This window comes from Oryctolagus cuniculus, chromosome 1 (genome assembly GCF_051225735.1).
Source record: "Oryctolagus cuniculus isolate XC-2025 breed Fujian yellow rabbit chromosome 1, ASM5122573v1, whole genome shotgun sequence".
Taxonomy (NCBI): domain Eukaryota; kingdom Metazoa; phylum Chordata; class Mammalia; order Lagomorpha; family Leporidae; genus Oryctolagus; species Oryctolagus cuniculus.
In genome coordinates this window covers 149659012-149681703 of record NC_142867.1, presented here as the reverse complement: position 1 = coordinate 149681703, position 22692 = coordinate 149659012, and positions in this window count along the sequence as shown.

Sequence of the window (22692 nt, the reverse complement as noted above, 5' to 3'; positions counted from 1 at the left end):
TCATTATTATAAAATAAACTGGAGGCATGTCATTGTAAAAATTAACAGAAAAAATAATAGGATAGGGTGAGAAGTGTCGTTATGCTCTTAAATCTCTATATATGAAATACATGAAATTTGTTCACCTTATATAAATAAAAATTAAAATTAAAAAGAAGGAAATACAGATTTTTACAATAGCTGAAAGTGAAATATATTTTAGAAAAATGAATGATAAAATCAATGAAATCAAAATTGATCTTTTCTGTTTTGAAAAGATGTATTAACAACACATAAAAGAAGACATAAGTTAGTAAAATCAGAAAAGAAAGTGAGATTGCTGGTACTAATTCTACACAAATAAAAGGATTGCAGGAAAATATTATGGGCAATTATATACCAACAAATTGGATAATATAGATGAAATGGACAAATTCCAAGAAATGCAAAACCTACCCAGACTGAATCACAAAGAAATAGAAAACCTGAATATGTCAATCACTAAAAGTAACATGAAATCAGAAATCAAAAATCTCTTGATAAAGAAAGTCTAGACCTGTCAGCCTCAGTGGTGAATTCTGTCAAACTCTCAAAGCAGAAGTAATGCTAATCTTCCTGAAATTTTTCTAGGCAATTGCAAAGGAGAAGCTATCTAGTAATTCATTCTATTAGGCTAGCATTACATTATTACAAAGTCAGGTTAAGACAATTTCGGAGTTGGCACTGTGGCACAGCAGGTTAAAGCCCTGGCCTGAAGCATTGTGAGAAACCCGGAGGAAGCTCCTAGCTCCTGGCTTCGGATCTGCGCAGCTCCGGCTGTTGTGGCCATCTGGGGAGTGAACTAGCAGATGGAAGACCTCTCTCTCTGTCTCTACCTCTCTCTGTAATGTTTTCTTTCAAATAAATAAAATAATTTTCTTAAAAAAGGACAATATAAGAAAATAAAACTACAAACTAATATACATATGAGCATTGATACAAAAATACTAACAAACCCAATTCAGTAGCATATTAAAGGGATAATATACCATACCCAAGTGAAATTTATTCTTAATGGATCAATAGATGAAAATTTATAAATGCAATCTACCACATTAACAAAATAAAGAATATAAAACCATAAGATTATCCCTATTAATGCAGGAAAAATACAGCAAATAGTTTGATATCAACCAGAAGAGTATCGCCATTTAAATAATAAGCTTTATAATCTATAAACATGGGGAAAATGATTTATTTATGTCTTTGATTTCTCTCAATAATGTTTTATAGTTTTCAGTGTATTCCCTATGTATTTTTATTAAATACATTCCTAAATATTTTTATTCCATGCTATTTTAAGTGGATTTGTGTTTAATTTTGGCACTGTTCATTGTTAGTGCATAGTTATAGAATAGATTTGTGTATTAATTTTGTATGATGAAACTGCAAAAATTAAGTCTAAATAGTTTTTGCTAACACATGCTCATCATTAGTATTATTTTCGCATTATATTTTGATATAGCACATTACTGATGTGTTTTACCAGGTATTAACCAATGACATAATTTCATGACATAGTTACGTCTTGCTATGGCTTTGATGTGGTTTGAGTGTCACCTAAAGATTCACATTCTGGAAGCTTGGTCTCCAGTATGACAATGTTGAGGTGGTCAAACTTTTTTAAGCTTCTATTATTTATTTTAAAGCCACAGTGGTGAGAGAAAGAGAGAAATCTTCTATCCACTGGTTCACTCTTGCAAATGGCTACAATGACAGGGGCTGGTCCAGGGCCAAAGTCAGGAACTTGGAACTCCAACTGGGTCTCCCACAGAGGTGAGCGGAGCCTAGGCACTTTACCAGGCACATTAATAAGGAGCTGGACCAGAAGCAGCACAGCTGGGACTCAAACTGGGGCTCCAATAATGGAGTGGTGTCACAAGTGGCAGCTTAACTTCTGTGTCATCAAACGCCAGCCCCAGAGGTGGCGGTACTTTTAGCAAGTGAAGCCCTTCTGCTAATAGCCTGGGAAAAGCAGCAGACAACGGCACCAGTGTCTGTACCCTGCCCCCTGTTCCCCATAGGAGACTCAAAAGAAGCTTCCGGCTGCTGGCTTCAGCCTGGCCCAGTGCTGGCAGTTGCAGACATTTAGAGTGAACCAGCAGGTAGAAGATCTCTCTCTCTCTCTCTCTCTCTCACTCTCACTTTCTCTCTCTTTTTCTCTCTCACTTTCTCTCTCTCTCTTGCCCTCTGTCACACTGAGTTCCACATAAATAAATATATCTTTTTTTAAACTTTTATTTAGTAAATATAATTTTGCAAAGTACAGTTTATGGATTACAATGGCTTTTTCCCCCCATAACTTCCCTCCCACCTGCACCCTTCCCATCTCTCACTCCCTCTCCCATTCCATTCACATCAAGATTCATTTTCAATTCTCAGTCCTATCATTATGATCAATTGTGAACAGAAATTGATCATTGGGACTAGTGAGATGGCATTGGTACATGCCACCTTGATGGGATTGAATTGGAATCCCCTGGTACGTTTCTAACTCTACCCTTTGAGGTAAGTCAGCTTGAGCATGTCCCGAATTGCACATTTCTTCCCTCTCTTATTCCCACTCTTATATTTAACAGCGATCACTTTTCAGTTAAGTTTCAGCACTTAAGAAGAATCGTGTATTGATTACCGTATTCAACCAAAAGTATTAAGTAGAACAAACAAAAAAAATTACTAAGAGGGATAACATATTAAATTGCTCATCAACAATCAGGGTGAGGGCTGATCAAGTTACCGTTTCTCATAGTGTTCATTTCACTTTAACAGGTTTCCTTTTTGGTGCTCAGTTAGTTGTCACCTATCAAGGAGATCAATTCTCTTTATATACAGAAGACTGATTTAGTACATATTAAGTAAAGATTTCATCAGTTTGCACCCACACAGAATATAAACTGTAAAATACTGTTTGAGTACTAGTTATAGCATTAATTCACATTGGAAAACACATTAAGGACAGAGGTCCCACATGAGGAGTAAGTACACAGTGACTCCTGTTGTTGACTTAACAATTTGACACTCTTGTTTATGGCATAAGAAATCTCCCTAGGCTCTAGTCATGAGTTGCCAAGGCTATGGAAGCCTCTTGAGTTCACTGACTTTGATCTTATTTAGACAAGGTCATAGTCAAAGTGGAAGTTCTCTCCTCCCTTCAGAGAAAGGTATCTCCTCCTTTGATGGCCCATTCTTTCCACTGGGATCTCACTCACAGAGATCTTTCATTTAGGTCACTTTTTTTTTCTTTTTTCCAGAGTGTCTTGGCTTTCCATGCCTAAAATACTCTCATGGGCTCTTCAGCCAGATCTGAGTGCCTTAAGGGCTGATTCTGAGGACATCTGCCATTCTATGAGTTTGCTGTATATCCCACTTCCCATGTTGGATTGTTCTCTCCCTTTTTTATTCTGTCAGTTAGTATTCGCAGACACTAGTCTTGTTTGTGTGATCCCTTTGACTCTTAGACCTATCAGTGTGATCAATTGTAGCAGAAATTGATCACTTGGACTAGTGAGATGGCATTGGTACATGCAATCTTGATGGGATTGTATTGGAATCCCCTGGCACATTTCTAACTCCACCATTTGGGGCAAGTCCGATTGAGCATGTCCCAAATTGTACATCTCCTCCCGCTCTTATCCCCACTCTTATATTTAACAGGGATCACTTTTCAGTTAAATTTAAACACCTAAGAATAAATGTGTGTTAATTACAGAGTTCAACCAATAGTATTAAGCAGAACAACAACAACAAAAAAAACTAAAAGGGAAAAAGTATTAAATTGTACATCAACATTCAGGACAAGGGCTGATCAAGTCACTGTTTCTCATAGTGTCCCTTTCACTTCAACAGGTTTCCTTTTTTTGTGCTTGGTTAGTTGTCACCCATCAGAGAGAACATATAATATTTGTCCCTTTGGGACTGGCTTAATTCACTCAGCATGATGTTTTCCAGATTCCTCCATCTTGTTGCAAATGACCAGGTTTCTTTGTTTTTGACTGCTGTATAGTATTCTATAGAGTACATGTCCCATACTTTCTTTATCCAGTCTACGGTTGATGGGCATTTGAGTTGGTTCCAGGTCTTAGCTATTGTGAATTGTGCTGCAATAAACATTAAGGTGAAGACAGCTTGTTTGTTTGCCAATTTAATTTCCTTTGGGTAAATTCCAAGGAGTGGTATGGCTGGGTTGAATGGTAGGGTTATATTCAGGTTACTGAGGAATCTCCAGACTGACTTCCATAGAGGCTTGACCAGTTTGCATTCCCACCAACAGTGGGTTAGTGTCCCTTTTTCCCCACATCCTCTCCATCATCTGTTGTTGGTAGATTTCTGAATGTGAGCCATTCTAACCCGGGTGAGGTGAAACCTCATTGTGGTTTTGATTTGCATTTCCCTGATTGCTAGTGATCTTGAACATTTTTTCATGTGTCTGTTGGCCATTTGGATTTCCTCTTTTGAAAAATGTCTATTGAGGTCCTTGGCCCATATCTTAAGTGGGTTGTTTGTTTTGTTGTTGTGGAGTTTCTTGATCACATTGTAGATTCTGGTTATTAATCCTTTATCTGTAGCATAGTTTGCAAATATTTTTTCCCATTCTGTAGGTTGCCTCTTCACTTTCTTGACTGTTTCTTTTGCAGTACAGAAACTTCTCAATTTGATGCAATCCCAATAGTTAATTTTGGCTTTGACTGCCTGTGCTTCTGGGGTCTTTTCCAAGAAGTCTTTGCCAGTGTCGATATCTTGCAGTGTTTCTCCAATGTTCTCTAATAATTTGATGGTGTCAGGTCATAGATTTAAGTCTTTAATCCATGTTGAGTGGATTTTTGTGTAAGGTGTAAGGTATGGGTCTTGCTTCATGCTTCTGCACGTGGAAATCCAGTTTTCCCAGCACCATTTATTGAATAGACTGTCCTTGCTCCAGGAATTGGTTTTAGATCCTTGACCAAATATAAGTTGGATGTAGATGTTTGGGTTGATTTCTGGTGTTTCTATTCTGTTCCATTGGTCTATCCATCTATTTCTGTACCAGTACCATGCTGTTTTGATTACAACTGCCCTGTAGTATGTCCTGAAATAAGGTATTATGATGCCTCCAGCTTTGTTTTTTTTTTCTACAAGATTGTGTTTGCTATTCGAGGTCTCTTGTGCCTCCATATGAATTTCAGCACCATTTTTTCCAGATCTGAGAAGAATGTCTTTGGTATCTTGATTGGGATTGCATTGAATCTATAAATTGCTTTTGGGAGAAAGGACATTTTGATGATGTTGATTCTTCCAATTCAAGAGCATGGAAGATTTTTCCATTTTTTGGTATCCTCTTCTATTTCTTTCTTTAAGGTTTTGTAATTTTCATCATAGAGATCCTTAATGTCCTTGGTTAAGTTTATTCCAAGGTATTTGATTGTTTTTGTAGCTATTGTGAATGGGATTGATCTTAGCAGTTCTTTCTCAGCTGTGGCATTGCCTGTGTATACAAAGGCTGTTGATTTTTGTGCATTGATTTTATACCCTGCTACTTTGCTGAACTCTTCTATGAGTTCCAATGGTGTCTTTGTAGAGTTCTTTGGGTCCCCTAAATAAAGAATCATATCATCTGCAAAGAGGGATAGTTTGAGTTCTTCATTCTCAATTTGTATCCCTTTAATTTCTTTTTCTTGCCTGATGGCTCTGGCTAAGACTTCCAGAACTATATTGAATAGCAGTAGTGAGAGTGGGCATCCCTGTCTGCTACCAGATCTCAGTGGAAATGCTTCCAACTTTTCCACCATTCAATAGGATGTTGGCTGTGGGTTTTTCATAACTTGCTTTGATTATATTGAGGAGTGTCCCTTCTATACCCAATTTGCTTAGAGTTTTCATCATGAAAGGATGTTGTATTTTATCAAATGCTTTCTCTGCATCAATTGAGAGAATCATATGGTTTTTCTTCTGCAGTCTGTTAATGTGGTGTATCACATTGATTGATTTGCAAACATTGAACCATCGCTGCATACCAGGGATAAATCCCACTTGGTCTGAGTGGATGATTTTTCTGATGTGTTGTTGTATTCTACTGGCGAGAATTTTATTGAGGATTTTTGCATCTATGTTCATCAGGGATATTGATCTGTAATTCTCTTTCAGTGCTGCATCTTTTTCCGGCTTAGGAATTAAGGTGATGCTGGCTTCATAGAAAGAATTTGGGAGGACTCCCTCTTTTTCTATTGTTCTGAATAGTTTGAGAAGTTTTGGAGTCAGTTCTACTTTAAATGTCTGGTAGAATTCAGCAGTGAATCCATCTGGTCCTGGGCTTTTCTTTGTTGGGAGGGCCTTTATTATTGTTTCAATTTCTGTCTCAGTTATGTGTCTGTTTAGGTTTTTGATGTCTTCCTGGTTCAATTTAGGTAGGTTGCACGTGTCCAGGAATCTATCCATTTCTGATAGATTTACCTGTTTGCTGGCCTACAAGTCCTTATAGTAATTTCTGATGATTCTTTTTATTTCTGTGGTGTCTGTTGTTACGTTTCCTTTTTATCTCTGATTTTATTGATTTGGGTCTTTTTTTAGTTAGGTGGGCCTACAGGATGTCAATTTTATTCATTTTTTCAAAAAACTAGCTCCTCATTTTGCTGATTTTTTGTAATTTTTTTTTTTTTTGGATTCAATCCTATTGCTTTCTTCTCTGATCTTAATTATTTCTCAACTCCTTCTAGATTTGAGTATGGTTTGCTGCAGGTTTTCTAGATCCTTGAGATGCGCTGAAAGCTCATTTATTTGGTGCCTTTCCAATTTCTTGATGTAGACACCTATTGCTATAACCTTTCCTCTTAACACTGCTTTTGCTGAATACCGTAAGTTTTGCTATGTTGTGTTGTTATCCTCATTTACTTCCAGAAAGTTTTTGATTTGTTTTTTGATTTGTTCTATGACCCATTGTTCATTCAGGAGCATGTTGTTCAATCTCCTTATGTTTGCATATGCTCTAGGGATTCCTGAGTTGCTAATTTCCAAATTCTTTCCCCTATGGTTTGAGAAGCTGCATTGTATGATTTTAATTCTTTTGAATTTGCTGAGACTTGCTTTATGGCCTAGTATGTGGTCAGTCTTAGAGAAGGTTCCATGTACTGCTGGGAAGAATGTAAATTCTTTACGTGTAGGATGAAAAGTTCTATAGATATCTGTTAGATCCATTTGGGCAATAGTGTCATTTAAATCTACTGTCTCCTTGTTGATCTTCTGTCCGGTTGATCTGTCTATTTCTGAAAGTGGAGTATTGAAGTCCCCCAGTACTATTGTATTGGGGTCTAAGTCCCTTAACAAATCTTTTAAATAAACTGGTACCCTGTAATTAGCTTCATATACATTGATAACTGTTATACCTTCCTGTTGAATTGATCCCTTAATCATTATATAGTGCCCCTCTTTGTCTCTCTTAACAGTTTTTTTTTTTTTTTTTTTTTGGACAGGCAGAGTGGACAGTGAGAGAGAGAGAGACAGAGAGAAAGGTCTTCCTTTGCCATTGGTTCACCCTCCAATGTCCGCCGCGGCCAGCGTGCTGCGGCCGGTGTACCGTGCTGATCCGATGGCAGGAGCCAGGTGCTTCTCCTGGTCTCCCATGGGGTGCAGGGCCCAAGGACTTGGGCCATCCTCCACTGCACTCCCTGGCCACAGTAGAGAGCTGGCCTGGAAGAGGGGCAACCGGGACAGAATCCAGCGCCTAGACCGGGACTAGAACCCGATGTGCCGGCACCGCAAGGCGGAGGATTAACCTAGTGAGCCGCAGCACCAGCCTAACAGTTTTTGTGTTAAAGTTTATGTTTTCCGATATTAAGATGGCTACGCCTGCTCTTTCTTCATTTCTGTTCGCATGGAATATCTTTTTCCAGCCTTTCACTTTCAGTCTGCATGCATCTTTGTTGGAAAGATGTGTTTCTTGTAATCAGCAAATAGATGGGTTTTGTTCCTTTAACCAATCAGCCAATCTTTTCTTTTAACTGGACAGTTCAGGCCATTAACGTTCAATGTGACTATCGATAAGTAGTAACTTTGCCCTGCCATTTGCCAAAGATATTTTCTAATATATGCTTTGAATTCCCCGTGACCTTTTGCTGTGAGGTTTCCTTCCTTTACCTTCTTTATATTGATGACCAAAGTTTCCGTGTTTCTGTGTGCATCACATCTTTAAGCATCTTTTGCTGGGCTGGACGAGTGGTGACAAATTTTTTCAATTTCTCTTTGCTATGAAAGGTCTTTTTTCACCTTCATTCACAAATGAGAGCTTTGCAGGATATAATATTCTGGGCTGGCAGTTTTTCTCTCTTAGTACCTGGGCTATGTCTCACTATTCTCTTCTAGCCTTTAGAGTTTCTGATGAGAAGTCTGCTGTGAGTCTAATTGGAGATCCTCTGAGAGTAATCTGACGTTTCTCTCTTGCACATTTTAGAATCTTTTTTTGTGTGTGTGTTTCACTGTGGTGAGTTTGATTACAACGTGTTGTGGTGAGGATCTCTTTTGTTCATGTTTATTATGGGTTCCATGAGCTTCCTGTACTAGGATATCTCTGTCCTTCTCCAAACCCAGGAAGTTCTCTGCTAGTATCTCACTAAAAAGGCCTTCTAATCCTTTCTCCCTCTCCATGCCTTCACGAACTCCTAGAACCTGAATGTTGGGTTTTTTAATAGTATCCTATAGATTCCCAACAATATTTTTTAGACTTCTAATTTCCTCTTCTTTTCTTTGGTTTGACTGTATCCTTTCCTGTGCTCTGTCTTCTAAGTCTGATATTCTCTCATCTGCTTCACTGACCCTGTTTTTAAGGCTCTCTAATGTGTTTTTCATTTGATCTATTGAGTTCTTCATTTCCTTTTGATTTCTCTTCACTATCACACTTTTCTGTTCTACTAGTTTCTGTATTTCATTTTGATTCCTCCTTAAGATTTCATTTTCATGACAGAGATTTTCTATCCTGTCCAGTAAGGATTTATGTGGTTCAAGCATTTGTTTTTGAAAACTTCTAAATGTTCTTATAAATTTTTTGAAATCTGTATCTTGCATTTCTTCCATCTCATCATCTTCATAATCTTGGCTTGGGGTGTCTTGTTCATTCGGGGGCATCATAATGTCTTCCTTGTTCTTGTTTCCTCGGTTTCTGCATTTGTTGCTTGGCATTGTGGAGATATTCTTTGGATTCTTCTTCCCTAGCTGTGGTGTGTTTTTTCTCTTTATACTATGACTGTATTAAGTGAACTGTCTGCTTTTGATGGAGCCTTAGAGGCTTGAGATGGGTGTGGCCCGAGAGCTCTGGGTTAAGGTTGTGCCAAAGGTGACATTCCCAGGTTAGGTGGTAAATCTCTCTTTCTTTCTTTTTTTTCTTTGATTCAGAAGGGAAGTAATTCCACACAGCTGAGCGGAATTGAAGGTAGTCAGCTTCTGATCTCTGGCTCCTGTGGGTATAACATTCGCCTGCTCTTTTCCAAGGACCACACAGGGAATCTGTTCTGCCCTCCTTGTGGGCTCAAATTCTCCTGCAGTCTCTCACTGGGTTGCCAAGGTTACCGAATTATAGCGTCTCTGGAGAGTACTCATGTGAATGCCATGAGTTCTCTCACCCACCGTCTCTTTTTTCACAGTCTCAGTTCATTAGCTCCACACACTCACTAGGTCCTAATCTCTTGTTATTTCACCCCCCGCCCCCAGTCAGGTTTTTCTGTTTGGCTGTGGGTGGGCGCAGCCCTGAGGTCATGCAGTTTTTACGTATGATCAAAATGGCACCTGCTCTTTGTCTTGCTCGCCTTTGAGAGGTGAGCAGAGAGAGATAAACTTGTGTTAATATTGGTCCCTTTTTTTTTTTCCTCTCTCCTCTAGTTAGCCTGGTGAACTTTCCCCCATGGGGCTTCAAGCCTCGTTCCCTCTAGGCTCCTCCTTCTGCTTTCCTGCCGGTGTCTTGGGCTATTGTGGTTCGGCTCGCCTCACATTCCAGTGCTGGTGCGTAGATTCCACTGCTGGTGTCCCAAGCCCTGGGCTCCCACTCCCTCCACGTAGGTCCACCGTGAATCACAAGTTCTGGAAGAGTTTCCTCTGCTGTTTCTTCCCCAACTCTTCCTTGAAACTGCAGTATCTCCACTTTTATTAAACTGCCTCTTCCCGAACTATCAGTGTGCTCCCTTCCCCACATAAATAAATATATCTTTAAAAAACTACAAGAAGTGGAACTTAGTGAAAAGTAATTAGAGCATGAGGCAGTGGATCAAGTTAAATGGATGAGTATTAAAAGAGCACACCTGAAAAAAAAAAAAAAACCTAAATGAAAGATCTCTGTGAGTGAGATCCCAGTGGAAAGAACGGGCCATCAAAGAAGGAGGTACCTTTCTCTGAAGGGAGGAGAGAACCTCCACTTTGACTATGACCTTGTCTAAACAAGATAAGAGTCAGAGAACTCAAGGGGCTTCCATAGCCTTGGAAACTCATGACTGGTGCATAGGGAGATTACTGATGCCATAAACAAGAGTGTCAATTTGTAAAGTCAACAACAGGAGTCACTGTGCACTTACTCCTCATGTAGGATCTCTATCCTTAATGTGCTGTACATTGAGACTTAATGCTATAACGAGTACTCAAACAGTATATTTCACTTTGTGTTTCTATGGGGGTGCAAACTGTTGAAATCTTTACTTAATGTATACTAAACTGATCTTCTGTCAAAAAAAAAAAAAAAAAGAAGAAATTATCAATTCCCAACTTGACTCTCACTGGGATTAAACATGACAATAGGTCTGATCTGATTTCATCATCATTTAAATAATCATCTGTTATTTTTCACTTTATGTTTCTGTGTGGGAGGAAACTGTTGAAATCTTTGCTTAATGTATACTAAGCTGATCTTCTGTATATTAAGAGAATCGAAAATGAATCCTCAGGCCAGTGCCGCTGCTCACTAGGCTAATCCTCCGCCTAGTGGCGCCAGCACACTGGGTTCTAGTCCCGATCGGGGCGCCGGATTCTGTCCCGGTTGCCCCTCTTCCAGGCCAGCCCTCTGCTGTGGCCAGGGAGTGCAGTGGAGGATGGCCCAGGTGCTTGGGCCCTGCACCCCATGGGAGACCAGGAAAAGCACCTGGCTCCTGGCTCCTGACATCGGATCAGCGCGGTGCGCCGGTCGCAGCGCGCCGGCCGCGGCAGCCATTGGAGGGTGAACCAACGGCAAAGGAAGACCTTTCTCTCTGTCTCTCTCTCTCACTGTCCACTCTGCCTGTCAAAAAAGAAAAAGAAAAAAAAAAGAAAAAAGAAAATGAATCCTCATGTGAATGGAAGGGGAGAGGGTATGGGAAAGGGGAGGGTTGCGGGTGGGAGGCACGTTATGGGGGGGAAGCCATTGTAATCCATAAGCCGTACTTTGGAAATTTATATTCATTAAATAAAAGTTAAAAAAAAAAGAACACCTGGCCTCTCCCTTTTCTTTTGCTTCCTCTTTTATCATGAGCTCTTTCCCCCTCTCACACAAGCACCTAGCATGAGACCACCTGCCATGTTGTGATGTAGTCATGAGGAGCTCACTAGAGCCCAGAAAGTCATCAAATGAGAGTGGCATACTCTTGGACGTCCAGGACTGTGAACTAAATCAACCTCTTTACAAATTACCAAACTATAGGTCCTTTGTTACAGCAACATAAAGGGACTAATATATGTGTGTGTTATCTATAATTGTAATGACCAAATATGAGAGGTTGTTACTTACCTAAGTTCTCATGTGTAATAGGTTATCAACCCAGCACAGCAAATGAGGTTTGGATTTTCTTCTGATGCTGTCTTCAGTTATCTTTACAAAAGTGTCAGGCTCCTACAATAAAGCTGTGGAAAGGATACAGGGATAGGACATGTTAATGTAGTATTAATTTTCTTACTATGTCTTCATTTCTCTGCTAATCTAGAAGTATGATGAATACATTTATGTTTCAATGATTTAATAACAAGATAATCCCTGAGGGATCACAAAAGGGTACTGGGATTAAATCCCCAATTTTTCAATTGACCTGATGTTATTGAAATGTTAGTTGGTTCAACTTTGTTTGGACTATGCTTTTTTTTTTTTTTTTTTTTTTTTTGGACAGGTAGAGTTAAAGACAGAGAGAAAGGTCTTCCTTCTGTTGGTTCACCTCCCAAATGGCTGCTACTGCCAGTGCTGCACCAATCCAAAGCCAGGGACCAGATGCTTCTCCTGGTCTCCCATGCAGGTGCAGGGGCCCAAGCACTTGGGCCAACCTCCACTGCCCTCCCAGGCCACAGCAGAGAGCTAGACTGGAAGAGGAGCAACCAGGACTAGAACCCGGTACCCATATGGGATGCCAGTGCCCCAGGCGGAAGATTAACCAAGTGAGCCACGGCGCTGGCCCCTGGACTATGCTTATATTTTTATTTTAAGCCAGAAGCAAGTTGATTTAATGCTTGAAGAGAAGGAAATATTGTTTCTAAACATATAGATATATATTGTATGAAGATTCTATTTTCACCTGTTTTATAAAACTCAAAATCATTTTCTTTGTTGAATATATGTTATGCCAAATAACCATTAACATTTATCAGAAAGAACGAGTTCAAACTTTCTGTCTGTGCTTTGTTAGACACCAACTTCTTTTCTGAGTTTTATTCAGTCAATGTTTTCTCTACCCTTTTCAACATCACCCTTAGCAAGAAAACCCACAATCTTACTGAAGCTAGGCAAGTCTTACCTTGGCTGCAAAACTGCCAGCATCATTCTGACTTCAATATTTGCTAATAACTATTCCCTATTTATGGATATTAGATTCATGCTTACATTAAAATTAGTTCAGCCTGAGGCATAAATGGACTACATTTACTCCTTTTGTGTGTCATGCTAATTCCTAGTAGTCTCTACAGACTAGTCAAGCATTCAAACTGTCAAAAAACATCAGATAAAACATCACACATGCACACACACTCAGACTTAATGCAAGAATCACATTTTGTTTCACAATATTTCAACTTAACTAAACGATAATGAAGGTAACAAAACTAAATACATAAAATTCAATGTGTTCAAATCTCTAGCATGTTGATTTTTAAGTTTTTTACTGCATGATCCTAGAATATATACACAATTATATTTCTAGATGAAATCTGACATTTTCTGTTCCAATAATAAGCCTATTAATGAACCCAAGGTGACTGTGTAAGATGTGAAGTGTTTGTCTGAGGATCTAATTCTGAGGTTTCATTCGTTACTCTGCGGGATCCTCCATTTTCTGTGTAACCCTGGGCAGATTTGTGTCATTCTTTGTGGCTCAACTTTTCTATATGTAAAATTGGAGTAATAATTGCCATTTATTATATTATTTTTCCACAAAGGTATCATGAAAATTAATGAGATTATTAGTCAGTAGACCTCCAGGCCATTGTCACTGAAAGGAAAGGATTATTGGTGTCTAGAGGAGAAAAGTGGGGAGGGGTTTGGAAGGAGAAAAGGAACCTTGATAAAATGGGAACGAGAATGGAAATAGTGCTAGGTAATGACATCTGCCTTTAAAACATTGCATAAATTAAGTGAAAAAGGCAGAGGAAGTCTTTCCATTTTCCCTTGTTCAAATTCAGATGCGTGCTATCCAAGGCACATTAGGTTATGCCAGTTTTTCTGAGTTCCTCCATTGCAATCAGAGATGCCCACTTTTGTCCTCCACCATCAATCATAGGACATTGCTAATGTGACATTCGTCTCCAGCTCACTGCCATACTTAAAGACGGATGCTGTGTTTTGTTTGTTCTCATAGCCACAGATTAGAGCAAGGAGTCAGGCACTCACTAGTGCTCAAAAATGGACCTTATGGATTGGATGGAGGAGAGATTTTTCTGGTGGAAAAGTGTCATATTATTATGGTGGGAGAAGTGTCCTCCTGTTTAGTAATGAAGATGCCATGAACAACAGTTTTTGGCACTCGGAAATGAATGTCAGGAAAGACCTTAATCTAATGTTCATTCATTTATTTGTCTTAATTGCCTAATTGCCAAGCCTTGTTTTCTATGATGACAAAGAAGCAGGAAGAACTTCCTGTTAAACTGAAATTGATGTTCAAAGTGAAGGTACTCAGCACTAAATCTGAATTAGTAATCAACTAATTAGATCAGTCCATATGCTTGATGGTGATGTTTCAGTTAGCATTTTCTTTAATCAGCTAATGATGCAATCTACTATTATTGCTTTAAACTTTTAAAATGTGAAGTCATCTAATTGTCTTTTAGGCAAATACATACCTATAGATGTAGACAGCTTTTTAATTCCTAGATTGAAGCCAAATTTCTATTTTACTAAAGAGAATCAACCTAACTGCTGCACTCATTTTTTCTCATTAATCTTCTGCACTGACATTACAAGCAGTTAAAACCACTTTGTTTCCAAAATACCTGAGATGAAAAGCTAACCATGCTAAATAATCACATGTTGATGCCATAGGTCCTCGGTTGGTGTAGGCAGTTCATTCCAAATGGATGAAGAAAGATACATAGCAGGTATCAATTTTAAATGCTTGCATTATATTTTATTTATTTCTTAAATATAACATCAATAAATTTTTAGACTTAATAATTTAAACATTTTATTATATTCATTTCACATTTAAATAGCCATGTACCAAATAATATGTCATTTCATACATTTTATATATATATATATACACACACACACACACACACACATATGAGAGAAAAGATACCAAATTTGTCTTTTGGTGTCTGGCTTACTTCACTTAGCATTATGCTCTCCAGTTCCAATCATTTTGTGACAAATGTCAAGATTTTATTGTTTTTATGACTGAGTAACATATAGTTAAAATATATATATATATATATCTATAATATATATATATATATACACACACACCACATTTCCTTTATCAATCCACCAATTGATGGGCATTTAAATTGATTCTGGGGTCCAGCATTGTGGCATAGTGGTTAAAGCCACTGCCTGCTGTGCCAGCATCCCATATGAGGACCGGTTGAGTCCTGGCTGCTCTACTTCCAATCCAGCTCTGTGCTATGGCCTGTGTAAGCAGTAGAAGATGGCCCAAATCCTTGGGCCCCTGCACCTATGTGGGAGACCCAGAAGAAATTCCTGGTTCTGGCTTCAAATCAGTGCACCTCCGGCCTTTGCAGCCATCTAGGGAGTGAATCAGCGGATGGAAGACCTCTCTCTTTCTCCCTCCCTCCCTCTCTGTAACTCTGCATCTCATATAAAATAAATCCTTAAAAAATAAAAATAAATAAATAAAATAAAAACAAATTGATTCTATATCTTTGCTACTGTAAGTTGAACTGCAATAAACATGGGAGTGCAAGGATCTCTTTCATATACTGACTTCATTTCCTTTGAATGCATACCAACATACCAATAAGGTTAATTAAAGCACACCAAATACTGATAAAGATGTGGAGAAAAGGAAACCCTAATACATTGGTGGTGAGCATGCTATTAATACAGCCATTATGGATAACAGTATGGAGACTTCTCAAAACACTAAGAATATTTCTATGAGATAGCCCAGATATCTTAATCCTGGAAATGTATTTTATTTTTCACATGAAAAATGTAGACTTCTATGGGATACCACATGATGATTCCATTCATACACATGCTGCATAATGTCCAACCTGTGCATTATCTTCTCAAACACAACATTTATTTATCATGGAAACATTCAAAATCCATCCTCTAGTGTTTTTTTTTTTATTTAAGGGATTATTATTATCTATAATCTTCTTGATATGGAATAGAACACCAGAATTTCTTACTCTTATATAATTATAACTTGGCATCTATTAAACTTTCCCACTCTTCTCTACTCCTGTTTCCCACTCTTCCCTACTCTCTAGTTACTGATAACAACCATTATACTCTTAAGTTCTGTGATATCAACATTTTTATATTCCACAAATGAGTGAGATCGTGCAATACCTGTCTTTCTGCACTTCGCTTATTTAGCATAGCATAATGGCCTCCACTTCCATTCATGATTTTGCAAATATCAACATTTCATTGACTTTTCATGAACAAATAGTATTCTACTGTGTGTATGTCACATTATCTTTATCCATTCCTCAACTGATGGATACTTAGGTTGTTTCCACTTCTTAGCCATTGTGAATATAATAGTGCTACACAAAGTGTGCTTGTGTATGTAGTTGATAGAGCTGAAAGACTAAGGGTTGCCGAATTAATCTCTCAGAGAATAGATGGCAATAATGAAACAGCTGTAGACTGAAGTGCAGGATGCTAGCTGAGTTTGCAATGCCAGTAACCTGCCCTTCAACCTAGGCTGTTTTCCAGTGTGTATCCTCCTTGCCTGAACTCAGTGTTTTTTTTGTGTGTGTTTTTTTTTTTCACATTTGCCTCTGTGGAGTAACCCGATTTCTTCATTCTCTTTTGGCCTTCTGCTTATGTAACATGCTGTGAATAGTCTTTCACATATTACCTCCATTTTTAGATAGACTGAGTTAAGCCAACATGCTGGAGATTAAATTTGAAAAATAAAATAAAATTTAAAAAGTGATTTAAGAAACATTTATCTTTGTTTATATATATATATATATATGAGCATCACCATAATTTCCATAATCTAAAAATCCAGGGTTCATGTTTTGTTTAAATGACAAAAAGTTTCTAATCTACTGCAACATTGAGCTATGAAATATAGCATATATTTAAGACAAAAACAAAGAAAACACAACATGCTAAATAAAAAGAGAACTTATCTTATTTTTTCTGGTCAAAACATTATATTTGGGAGGCTGATGCTGTGGCGTAATGGGTAGAAGTGCAACCTGCAATGCTGACATCCCATATGGGCACCAGTTCATGTCCCAACTTCTCTACTTCCAATCCAGCTCTCTGCTGTGGCCTGGGAAAGCTGTAGAAGATGGTCCAAGTCCTTGGGCCTCTGGACCCATGTGGGAGACCCAGAAGAAGCTCCTGGCTCACACTGGCTAAGCTCTGGGAGTTGTGGACATTTGGGGAGTGAATCAACTGATGGAAGACCTCTCTCTCTCTCTCTCGCTCTGCCTCTGCCTCTCCATAACTCTGCCTTTCAAATAAATAAATTTTTAGAAAAAGCTATATTTTTTAAGTATACAGCTTTAATTTTCCTTTCATTATTCCTAGATTTTCCTATCTTTTTAATATAGTGCTTCTGGGTACATATTAAGTTTTTAAAATGTGTGTATACATGTAAATAAAATGGCTTTAAATACAGGTGATTTTGTACATTTGTCCTATGTCAAAAATGGAGTTAGAAATTTTCCCATAAAATAATATAATAAATGGGACTTGATTTTGCAGACAAATTCATGAAAGGCTGGCTTTTTTAATATCCAGAACGCGATTTACAAAAGCAGAACCACGTATCCTATGATCGCAGCAGGGAAGGACCAGCGTGCTCTCTACTACAGCAGCAGCAAAATGTACATCATGGATCCCAGAGGGGTTCAGATGTAAAGAACAATCATAAAACAGAAGTTCATGGCTTGTGGCCTGTTCATGCAAGTATAATCTACTGATTTTCTTTACAATGTCGAACAATTACAGTGTAGTGGGCATACAAACACATACTCACAGTCATACAACAGAAATTGAAATGTACAATATTACCTGACCACTTTACCTCAACATAAGATAACTATACTAAATTCATGAGTATTTCCTATATAACAGGAACTGTTTCATTCATATCACTTCAATTTTATTCTGACCCTGGCATAAAGGTAGAATTGTATCTGTGAACAAGTGAGAACAGTGAGTACTACAGACATATCTGCCCCTAGTCTTTTCGATGATAGGCAGAAGAACAAGTCAAACTCCGCCTGGCTCCTAAGCCCATGACTATTTCTTCCACCAAACATAAAGGCTGCCATCAGACCCTGCCTGGGTGCTGAAGGATTCAAGGAAACATTTGCAAGCAAAAGTCAGAAGGAAGCACTATGAAAGTTTCCCCTGGCAAAGATCAAAGTGTCCCCAGCAACACAAAAAGGAAGAAACCAACTTTAAATGATAATTGCATTAAGTCCTCTGAGAGCAGAATAAAATAGAATTTTTAAAACCACATAATTAAAGACATCAGTATAGCTATCTGGCCTAGGTTCCAGACCTAACCACCAGAGTGGAGCTAAAACCAATTTATCCATTCTCCAAAGCAGAGGCTGCCAGCCAATAGTGTCTCAAAGGACTGGAACAAATATTCAATTGAAGCATAAATACTGCAGTATTCAGATAATGGTGATTATATGATTCCCTAAAAATATAGCTCAAATAATATACACCTTGACTAATTTACATTTCTCTTTTTGAAAAACAGTATGAGAAATAATACTGTTGTGTAACTTCCATATCTACTTACATTAAATGAAATATAAGGATCTGAAAAGTTGTCAAGTATTTGCAAATACATCATGCTACAGCTACTTTTTTTGTCAGCACATCTGTTTTCTATCACTGTGATACATATATTGTTTAAATGTTTATAAGGTCAGACAATAAATGTACATTTGTAAAACTATCACTTCCTTTAAACACCAATTCATAGTATCCATAAAATTATTTTTATAAGCTGCTATTTTAAAATAAAGAAGAAATATATGATTTATTGATTCCAAATACTTATTAGAATTTACACTTAGAAATCACTGACTTCATTATTTCCCAGGTATTTTATTCAGTGATGAAAATTATTTTCTAGGCACTGATTTTTTATATTTACCCTAAAAAGATGTTTTTACAAACATTAGAATATTTGGAGAAACATTATCAATAATAAATGTTTTAGTGTCCAGAGATTTACCAAGTACATACTTGTAGGAATTGAGGGGAAGAAAAGTAGAAAAATATTTATGAAGGAATTGAACTTAAAAAATTAAAATTATTTATTTCTGAGGTTTACATATTCATTTATCTCATTCACTTTGTATGATTATAAGTCATTATATATTAAAGTGGGAGTAGAATAGCATTCCATATAAAAGCTTTTTTTATAAATATTACATTTAAGGAAATTATTTATCATGTTCATTGCATGTGGTTTTAAGCCATGATATATTGAAATAGAGGAGAATAGTTTTCTCTGTAAACAGATGTTTCATAATATTACATTTATAATATATATGTTTATTTATTTGAGAACCATTGAGAGAGAGAGAAAAAGAGAGAGAGAATGAATCTCCCATTCACTGGTCCACTGGTTCATTAACCAAATGCCCCTAATGGCGAGAGCTGGGCCAGTTTGAAACCAGAAGCCTGGAACTCAATTTAGATCTCCCACATGGGTGGCAAGGATCCAGGTACTTGAGCCATTACTGTTTCTTCTCAGGGTCTGCATGACCAGAAAGCTGACATTGGGAGCAAAGCTAGGACTGAACTAAGAGCATTATTACAAATGGAGTCTTACCAATAAGTTAAACAACCACCATTATATTACAGTTAAACTCTGTTCTACATATTTTATAAGTTTTTCTAGATATATAGTAAAAAATACCTGTACTTTGAAATAAGCAACTCTCCTCTTATGGGGTGGGAGATTCTAATCAGTTTTATAATACATTCAAATGTTTGCTTTGTCATCTATGAATGAACAAAAGAATAGAATCCATCCTACAGGGATATTTTAAAGTTTGCATGAATTAAGACATGCAATGAACACAGTAACTGGTAAATAATAAGCACAAATAAGCATTAATTCTTTTTTAATGAATGCATTTTTACATAGATACAACTTTAGGAATATAGTGGTTCTATCCCCCATACCACCCACCCAGTTCCCATCCCACTTCCCTCTCCCTCTCCCATCTCCTTCTTTATTATGGTTCATTTTTAGTATGACTTTATATACAGAGGACTGACTCCATGCTAATCATAGATTTCATCAATTTGCACCCCCCCCCCCACACAACATATAGAGTATAGTTTGGGGAGAGAATTTGCAGTGGATTCTCATATTACAATTCAATAGGGACAGAGGTCCTACATGGCGATTAAGTGCACAATGACTTCTGTTGTTCCTTTAACAATTAACACTCTAATTTATGACATCAGTGACCACCCAAGGCTCTTGCCATGGGCTTCCACGGCTATGGAAGCCTTTTGTGACCATAGATTCCATCGGTATTTGGACACGGCCATAAGCAAAGTGGAAGTTCTCTCCTCCCTTCAGAGAAGAGGTCTCCTTCTATGATGACACTTTCTTTCCTCTGAGGTCTCACAGAGATCCTCCTTGTAGGATATTTTTTTGTCAGAGCCTTGGCTTTCCAAAGCATTAATTCTACACACTCCATTCTCAGACTACAAATCCATCCTTTATTTGTACATATTTGTAGTTAAGCCATATTAGAATTAACTACACAAATCTCACAAATTTTACAATATCATCCTATATTTTGGGGTTGAAAGGAAGTGTAGACTTTATCTAGTACAAACATTGTATAAAATGGACCATAAGAACTTCCTGGCTCAATCCCTGTTGAACTTTGTATTCTCTGAGGTTCTAATGAAATGTTTGACTCAGATGATGAAGCATCCAGATAAGGACTTTTCAAACATAGATCCATAAAGACTGCTGAGACATCCCTAGTTTCTAGCTAATTCAATTTCCTACACATGACTATTTACAAAATTGTAAAAATGTAAATTTGTGTCCTCCTGGGTTAGTTTTCTGCTGTGGTGTAACAAATTACTGCAAATATAGCAGTTTAAAACAGTACAGAATTGTTATCTCATAGTATCTCTAGCTCAGAAATTGAAATACTGTATGACTAGATTCTCTGCTCAGTTCTCCGCTGGCTGAAACTGCAGTATGTGTGATCTAACCAGGGGCTCAGGCTCCTCTTCCAAGATCACCAGTTATTGGCAAAACTCAGTCACTTGCAGTTTTAAGACTGAAACGTTCATTTTTTTGCTACCGTCAGCTGGTGATCCCTCTTAGTTCCTAGTGACTGACTGCAGTTCCTTGCTGTGGGGCCCGACAGTTCACAACATGGATGTTCGCTTTCTCCCACATGAGATTGAAAATGTCTCTTTGACCCCTTCTTCCATGGCCAGTTAGAGAAAATGTCCTTCTTTTAGAAGATTCACCTGATTATCAAGCCCACTCCACATAATCTCTCGTTTCCCATATGACTTATTAATATGATTGAAACTATATGTCAGTGTACTCACAGGCCATCTTCACTCATGAGGACTGGACAAGGCATAGACACCAGGCAACGGGAATCCTGGGGACCATTTCTGGATCCTGCCCAGCACAGGCTCAAAATAAAGAGAACACCCAAGAAAAGAGGGGAACAAAAGCTAGAACCCTCACTAGCACTAATATTTGAAAGATCTTCAAAGAGTTCGTGGAGAATGCATATTATGAAAAAGCTATCCATGGATTTCAATTTTTTACACAAAAATAAGCAACACATAATGCTAGTTTTATATGAACGTTTTGAAGGCGTCTTGTGTCTTGGTTGGGTATTCCCACCATGGCAGCTTGCAAGTTACATAATTCCCTGATACTCCAGGTCATCAGCCCCAAGAAACTAATTTTTTCCCTTAATCTCACAGAACAAATGCTCACACATATTTAGAGATTATTAGAAGGGATGTTACATGATTAACTGACCAAGGACCCACATTTGTCTTTTAAGTACTTTGTCATTTTTATTGATATTTTCTCATTTGAAAGACTCTGCTGAGCATAGAACAGATTGGCTTAGTGATAATTTTTGGCATAGGTTTGGCATATGGATAATGGAGAAATGTTATTTTACATATATTTGGCTAAAGGATGAATTCCCAATGATGTTAAAAATCTAAGTAACAATTAGCTCTTAGTGTCTAAGAAATAATTAAAATATTGCATCATTATATGAGGCACAAAGAGACAGAGATATTTGGAGAATTACTCAAGGCCAGGGTCTAACATTGTCAAGATAGGTCTGGGAGAAATATATATGATTGAGAGAAGCACACCCAGCTCATGGGTGCAGCACTTACTCCAGGCAGCCCCGATGTCAGATCTCTGGGGCACTGCTCACTGCAGGCTTTGTGTGCTGCAAGATTTAGAGTTTTAATGAATCCCCCCCCCCCAGGCATTAACTTCAAGGGGTTGCCCTGTAACAGAAAGGTGCTGTTGTGACTGCAGGTGAAGGTGACCAGGAGATGCAGAACTGGCAAGTGGATAGTTGAATGAGTGATTCACTTGGAGATCATTGAGTTAGACTTCTTTGAAAATAACTCCTTACAACTAGTAAATCTTTTGTTCTTTTTGTTTCTCTGGAAGCCATGGACCAGCAGATCCTTCTTCTCTATAGCAGCATCCTCCCTCCTGCCTCAATTCATAATTAAAACGATTAAAGAATGGGGATCATCTGAATGACTGATATGTGGAAGAAATGATTTCCAGGAACTGATTCCTTGGAACTAGAGTAGAAAATCGGAGGGAGAAGTATATTTCCTCAAATCAAGGATCTTGTGTGTAGGCCTAGTGTGTGCATGATGTGGTGCTGGAGAGAGGTTTCTGTATCTATAAGAATGTGAGTTGAAGGCCGGCGCCATGGCTCACTAGGCTAATCCTCCGCCTTGCGGCGCCGGCACACGGGGTTCTAGTCCCGGTCGGGGCGCCGGATTCTGTCCCGGTTGCCCCTCTTCCAGGCCAGCTCTCTGCTGTGGCC